The sequence below is a fragment of the Akebia trifoliata genome, chromosome 8 (assembly GCF_017979445.1).
Source record: "Akebia trifoliata isolate Shusen 1 chromosome 8, ASM1797944v1, whole genome shotgun sequence".
NCBI lineage: Eukaryota > Viridiplantae > Streptophyta > Magnoliopsida > Ranunculales > Lardizabalaceae > Akebia > Akebia trifoliata.
In genome coordinates this window covers 51,351,088-51,358,902 of record NC_141382.1, presented here as the reverse complement: position 1 = coordinate 51,358,902, position 7,815 = coordinate 51,351,088, and positions in this window count along the sequence as shown.

Below are 7,815 nucleotides of genomic sequence, written 5' to 3'. Positions count from 1 at the left end.
CCTATTCAACTCCCCAACCAAGGTCATACCCATAATACATTTAAATAATGTATAAGTGTCATTATGCCGTTATGTTTGGAGCGTGTTAGATTGTAATAATACTCATCTATTTTATTAAATAAAATAGATGAAACAACATTCTCTTTTTTAGATTTAAACCCCATAATGGAGACCCATCAGTGTTAACTATACTCATTTCAAGGAGATTTTCAAATCCCAAAAAAAAACTATAGTTGGTTCATAGTATAAGATGTGTTTGTTGTATCAAATCAAGGATTTTTTTTCATATTACCTTCATATAATTGATGGTTTAAGCCAGCAAACAACTGTTTATATTCCTGATTATGTACAATGTAGGAAAGCCCATCCATTGTACTGCGGTACCCAGGATCACTTTTTTGAAACGATGGTTGCAAACTTTGAACCTGAGAATATCATTGAATCCAATAAATCAATCAAAACCATTTAGGGGCCGATTGATTGCGCTTCTAAACGCGGATTTTGGTGCGTTTGCGTAAAAAATCCGACTTTTCCTCCGGTTGGCGTGCTTGACAACGATTCTAAAATCTGCGTTTAGAATTTTTAACCGTGTCTAACCGCAGTTTTGAGAAGCTCATGGAAGGAGCTTTTTTTTTCTGCGTTTGCGGGAGACGCAATGGCCGAAAAACAATCGAATGAAAAAGGCGAAAATGCCCTTCTCTTCTTCTCCGTTGTCGACAGAAACTCCTCTCTCGCGCACAGCTCTCTCTACCTCACACAGCACTCTCTCTCTCTCCTTCTCCCTCTCTCTCACACGGCTCTCTCTCTCTCTCACACACACACACACAGATCTCTCGCTCATCTCCTCTTCTTCTCTTCTTCATGAACACAATTGGGTTGAAAAGAACAGAGTTGATTAATCAACCGACATGCTTGATGCATGGTATAAAGAAGAGGGTTATACCTCGGTACCAATTTCTCGAGATTCTGAAATCAAAGAAGCTATGGAAGAAGAATGTAAAGTTTCTTACAGTGATTCGGTTGCCCAAAGAGGAGTTTTTGGATAAGTTCATTTCGAGGTTTACAAATAATGCTGAGGATTTGTTGGTAGCTTACAAAGGTGATATTTCAGATTCAGCTGAGGAAGAAGAATCTACAGTGTAAGTCGCAGATAATATCTTTGATTTTAGAGAGCAGCTATTGGAACCCCCAACTTTCACTTATTCCACCCCAATTAAAAATAAAGAAAATAAAAATGATTGAAAATAAGTAACAGTTGGGGTGTGAATAGAAGCTTTCTCATTTTGTTTTTGTTAGATTTCTAATTTTTTGGGTTTAGGATTTTATATGAGCATAATCATAATTGTTAACAATTGCTGAAATTGTTTCAATAGAGTGTTAGAATGTTTTGTAATGTTGAGATTATAATTTGAGCCCAACCCTTGTAATTAAGAGTGTGTTTTAACCTTTAATTGGGGTGTGATAAATAATTTAGCACCTCCATATCTTCAACAAGGTGGAAATTAAGAAATTGGAGTGTAATAAATAAAATTTGGGGTGCCAATAGCAGCTCTCTAATTTTAATGCTCATCGAAAAAAAATTCTTTATAATACATATTTTGAATGATATAAACTTTGAACATATTGTGTACTTACGGTCACTTTATTATGTATGTATGGATGATATTAATATGGGATTTGGTGATATATTATTATGATTTAAAATGGGATTTAATGATATAATTTAAGAACACCACTTCATAGGACCATTACATAGAACTAGCACTAGTCGAAATTTTTTTTTCTGAATTTTCCCTTGTTGACTTATTCCCGAAACCCGACTTGGTGACTATGGGTATCAAGATCAGCTTCCATTTCCTTGTTAGTTGATTGATCAATAACTTGATTTTATACTTAAAACTACTTAGGTTTCATGAGCCACTTAGCATATTGGATTGAATCCAACTAGCAAAGCTAAGTCATGGCAATCTATAAATTAAGTCATGGCAATCTATAAATTCTGCTCATGGTCACTTGTTTTTAAGGTCTTTATTTGTAGTGAGCTCATAATCCAAAATTTATTTGCTTAGAAAACAACGATTGAAAATGTGATGATCATTATGTTTTGATCATATAGAATGATATTCCTGTAGGTTGCACTGGTGGGAGTAAAAAATTTCTTATTTCTTGACTTTGACTTTTATCCATTGAACCTTACTTTTGAAAGAAGAAAATTGTTGGATTGTGTTATATATATCCATGTTATGTGGATGTGTTATATATATATGATGTAATGTGGATGTGAATTTTGTTTATCGAAAGATGGGGATGTCGGATTTCGATTTTTCATTTACTATGCAAGTATTTTGTTTATCAGGAAAATTTCATATGTCCATTTTTAAGAGGAGATACTGCCGAAATTTCTATAGAATTATAATTTTTTCTATAATTTTTTTATAAATATAAATATTTTAAAAGTAAAATAATAATAATTTTTTAATTTTTATATAATTTTATTATATTTATATATATAGTGTAATTATATATTTATAGGGGTATTCTGATAATTTTTAATGCATTCCGGGTGCATTATCAACTTTAAGGGTATTCTGGTCATTTTACCCTAATACAGCAGATTCTTGAAGCTGTATCAAACAGTAATTACTAGATTCTGACAACACAACACTTTTAAAAAGCTCTATCAAACAAGTTTTTCAGTATTTCAGATTTTGACAGCAGATTTTGACAGCAGATTCTGACAGCAGATTCAAGAAGCTGAATCAATCGGGCCCTTAGTTTCCAGCAAATGTCGCAACTATAGAAATAAGGTCTAGTATACGTTTACATTTATACAAGAGTTAAATTGGGGGACAATACCTGCATTTATCTCCTAACAATATCCAAAACATGTATATGAAGATCTGTGCTAAAGCTCCACAAGAGAGACGCATCATAACGGATTTTTGGTGTTCTTTAGGGATCCGACCCGACTCTTGAGTTCCTCGTATATGTAGAACTTCAGACTAGCATAAGGGAAGATCCCAATGAGTGTTGGACCTGTTCAAAGAAGTAAAGTCTTATTCTGAAGTTGCAACAAAGTGGTAGTCCAAATTGAAAGATCTAATAGTGTTCCTCGATTAATATCATTAATAGGAAATGTGTCGATATGGGAATTCAACATCAAATGTAGGACACATACCTAAACCTAGGCCTGTCAACGGATAGATATCCGATCGGATAGTGCTATATACGAATTCGAATCCGATCGGATATCACTAACGAATATTCGAATTCGTATCCGAATAAATTATTGGATATCCGATATTATTCGATTCGAATCCAAAATTTACTATTCGAAAATTATCCGAAATCATTATTCGAAATTATCTTAAATTTATTCGAAAAAAACAAAACCCTAACCTGACGATGTCGGTGAGCTTTTGAGAGAGAGCGAGAAAGAGATTCAGACGCCGATTCGGCCTATCCATGGACGTCGATGCCCAAGGTGAGCCGTTGAAAGAGATTCCGATGGCGAGGGGTTGAGATTGTGGAAGACAAAGAGGGTTGTCGGCTGTCGGGCTGAAGTCTGTAAAAAGGTTTTGAGAGAGAGAGAGAGAGACAAAGAGATTGACACCGATTCGACCTGTCAATGGACGCTGATGCCAAAGGTGAGCCGTTGAGAGAGATTCCGACAGTGACAAGTGTTTTCGGTTGAAAACGATGAGGGTTGAACCATTGAAGACGATGGCTGTCGATGAGGCCTGTCGAAGAGGATAGAAGACAATGAAGGCAGAGCCGCAGAGGGCAGAGGCTGTTGTCGCCTGTCGGGCTGAGTTCTGTTCGACAGAACCAAAGTTTGAAACTTAAAGAAAAAAAATATTTTAAAAAAAACTATTATTTTCGAATCGGATATTATCGAATTCGAATTCACCTATATCCGAATTCGTATCTGAAATGATATCGGATATTGAAAAACTATCTAAATCAGAATTCGATATCTGAAAATTTTGGATAATATCCGATTTTTCGAATTTGAATTCGAATTCGGATTTCGGCTATACATTGACAGGCCTACCTAAACCTCGATACAAAGCACATATTCCACTATCCTTGTAAACATCTTTACTTGTTCTAGATGGCGTGAAGCGTCTTTGGAGTATAACATAATGAGTCACACGTGGCAAACAAAATACTTTTATTTTTTTATATTTTATCTTACAGTCACTGAGAAAGTAAATATATTTTAATTTACTAAAGCGAGTCTTTTAAATGCAATTGATCCCTCCGTCGGCAATAGCTTAGTTATATCTTCACTCATCTCATGTCCATAGTTTGGCTGCATTCCATCTTTCTTGTGTTATGGCAGCTTATTATCATAAATGGTGCAACTTTGCTCACAACCTTCAATTAGCTATCCTATAATCTGTTGGAAAAATCTGCATTTTTTTATCTAGACCATGTAGGGATATTTGAGCTACGATACAAGTAGGTCCCATTAGTTTTTTGAGGATGGACCACTTGGAAACTTATTCATCTCATTGAAGAGAATAGTTTCATGCTTTAAGTTGTCAAAAATCCGTTATGGGTGAATGACAAATCAGCTCCAAAGAACCCCTATTAGTCATGGTTTGTTGTATGTGGTTTATAAGATTATTGAGTTTATAAGAGAAATTCTTTAGTCCCACATCGGATAGGAATAAGAAATTGTCTAGTTCTTATATAGAACTTCTTATATCACTTAAGTGTATATGAGAGAGAGACTTGGATAAGCCCACGCACGAGTACAAGGGGCCCATGGGCTCAAGAAGGATTTGATCCATTGGTCCAAAATATCCTTAATGCGTATGCGGGCACACATGCACATGTCCTTTTCTAAGAGACACACATGCACATTCCTTTTCCAAAGAGACACCTTGTCTCTTAATTTTCTATAAATAGGTCATCTCGACCTTAGTTTTATTCACTCAAAAAATTTTCTCTTCTTCTTCTTTGCTGTTTAAACGGGCAAGCATTCTGTTTTCCTTTTGCATTCTTTGAGAGTACAAACAGATTTTGTTTTCCTTTTGCATTCTTTGATAGTACAAACAATAACGTTCGGTTCGCTAGACGTGTAGATTGTAGTGCTGCATCTACACGTGTGATCATTGTATCCTGTGAGACAATTGTTCATTGATCCGTGTGCACCAAGTTGCGGGAACAAAATTGTCTTAAGGACATTGTGTTCAACACAAGCCTCGGTCAAACTTCTAATTATTCATTCTCGGGTATCTACCGCAAGTTTATTTTTACACAATCAACTTCTGATAATGTTAATATTTATTAGTGTCCCGTTTGGCAGCCAATACCTTTGTCCTATATATGGTTTAGAAGTTTCGGAATAGGCTCATTTTTTGTGTAGATGATCTCTATGGTGAGGAGATCATCCTCACAAAAAATGAGCTTTATATGAAACTTCTAAGTTCTAACCCCTTCAACAGTGATTTATAATTGTGAATCACTGATTTTTTACCATTATTTTGCAAAACACTTTTGATGGGGTTAGAAGTTTCAGATTTGGTTGATTTTTTGTGAGGATTATCTCCTCACCATGGAGATCATCCTCACAAAAATCAGTCCAATCCGAAACTTTTAAGTCATATAAGACAAATTTTGGCTCCATAACATTGGTTGTCGAACGTTATCCTATTTATTAATGGTAAAAAAAAATAATATTAATGTAATATCATGCTTGTCATTTTTTTAGTTGCCAAATCATCAATATTTTATTAATCATTACTATAAAGGAAATAAAAAAAATAAGAATCATTATTTTCTGACTCCCCCTCTGACATATGCCCTCGTCACAGAACCATATATCATTTGCCTTGAGATACTTAGAATCATAAATCTTTTTCTTGTATATCTCAAAGCAAATGATCTACGATTCTGTGATGGGGGTGTATGTTAGAGTGGAGCGTCAGATTATCACGACTGAAAAAATAATATATATTTAAGAAATAGAAAAGTAATTATGATGATGGATGAAATGGTTTTCTTCATGAAGAACAAGTTTTCAATATTTTGAGAGTGGGAATTGAATGTGGATTAACTTCTAAAACGCTAGAACGGGCTTTCGGATGGAGTAATACACTGACTTTGGAAGGTGTTGTCTTGTTAAGTTGGTTAAAGTCTACGAGTGTTGATACCGCGACCTAGGTTGACCGACCCTCACTTACAAATTATAAATTACTAATCTTGAATCTTGCTTGCCAAGGAGAAGAAAAAAAAAAGATAAAAATAACCATGGAGGCAAAATGTTTATACTTAGGCTGCATTAACATAAAAATAAACCAAATGATCATATTGTCCATTAGCTTCAGCCCAATTGGCGTATTATCAAGTCGAGCCTTGACAAGCTCCTTGAGAAGAGTAGGTCAAGTGTTCAAAGCCCCAAGCAACAATGAATTCCGTGGGGGCACACCCAAGGCTTCGTTTGACCCTCGACTCAACTAGTTGCACATAGACTTTTCAAGAGGGCGATGTGTGTGTCTGTGGGATTAGTCTCACCCAAAGGATGGGGATACCCACGATAAGCCAAACTGAAAAATGGACTAGCCACTAAAAGTTGGGCTACTTGCCAAAGAACTTAGTAATTTTCTTTCTGGTGGATCTAAAAGAACCTTCTGTTATTAAAACTTGACACATCATATGAAAAGGTGTATTCGAGTAAATTTTTTTGTTAGTGTGATCGACTTACGACTCACACTCCATGCCCCCAACCTTCTCATAATGCACACCAATTGATAATAGGTTATACCAAGAAAAAATGAACCCACTTGACAATAATTTTTTTGTTTTTCTTTTTAAACATGGTATCCACGTTAGTAGAGGACCAAGACCTGGTCCATCAGGTAGTCCATAGGATAGGCCGAACGCAGATTTTCTAGTCATACTCGACACGACTAATACATGACCACATGCACCGACCCACACAACACATGTGGTATTTTAATCAATAAATGATCGCCAATTTTAAACCCACTTGACAACATGTTACTAACTCTTTCTACATGGGTCCAATAAGAGATCAACGAATGGACCTATTGGATATTAAAAGAATCTCCTACCTTCCGTAAACAAGTGTGGGGAGTATTTCAGGGATGAAATCCCGAATTGCCAATATTTACACAATTTAGCAGGAATATCATAGTTGTAGAATGGTTGCAAAGTACAAGTGTCAAAACCGACATTTCACTTCAATAATTCTCAAAGAAGATCTTTCAACATGGACTTTTTGCATTTCCTTTGTACAATAGTGCTACCTATCATTGCGTGTTCTCTCCACAATTCTTATTTTGTAAGCTGTTGGTCCTTTTCAAACCCTTAAATTAAATTAAATTGTACTTATGTAATAAAAATACAACAGTTGGGTATGCCACGTAAATCTCTCTTAGTTATATCACATGTCACCTGTCAAATCTCTTTGAAGATAAATGGATGTTTATCCGAATCTTATCTTTCTTTTTTTATTTTATTATTATTTTTAGAGAGTTTTACCTAGCAGACCTAATTATTATATTTTTATTACAAAAAACTCCCTTAAAATTTTGACAATTCCAAAGTTCACCAAACCTCACTTTATCAACTTTTTTATTAAGTAGACCTTGGAGTGGGATTCACGTCATAAAATTCAAATTTATGTTATTAATTTATTACTTAACATATGTTGGACTGGATTCTAATAACATCAATTTGTTGCTTCCAAATATAGAATTTGATGTCACTGGGTTATGAACTACAAAATTCTAACAACTTAAAAAAAATGTTAATTTTCACGATTGAATTTGAAATTTGGAA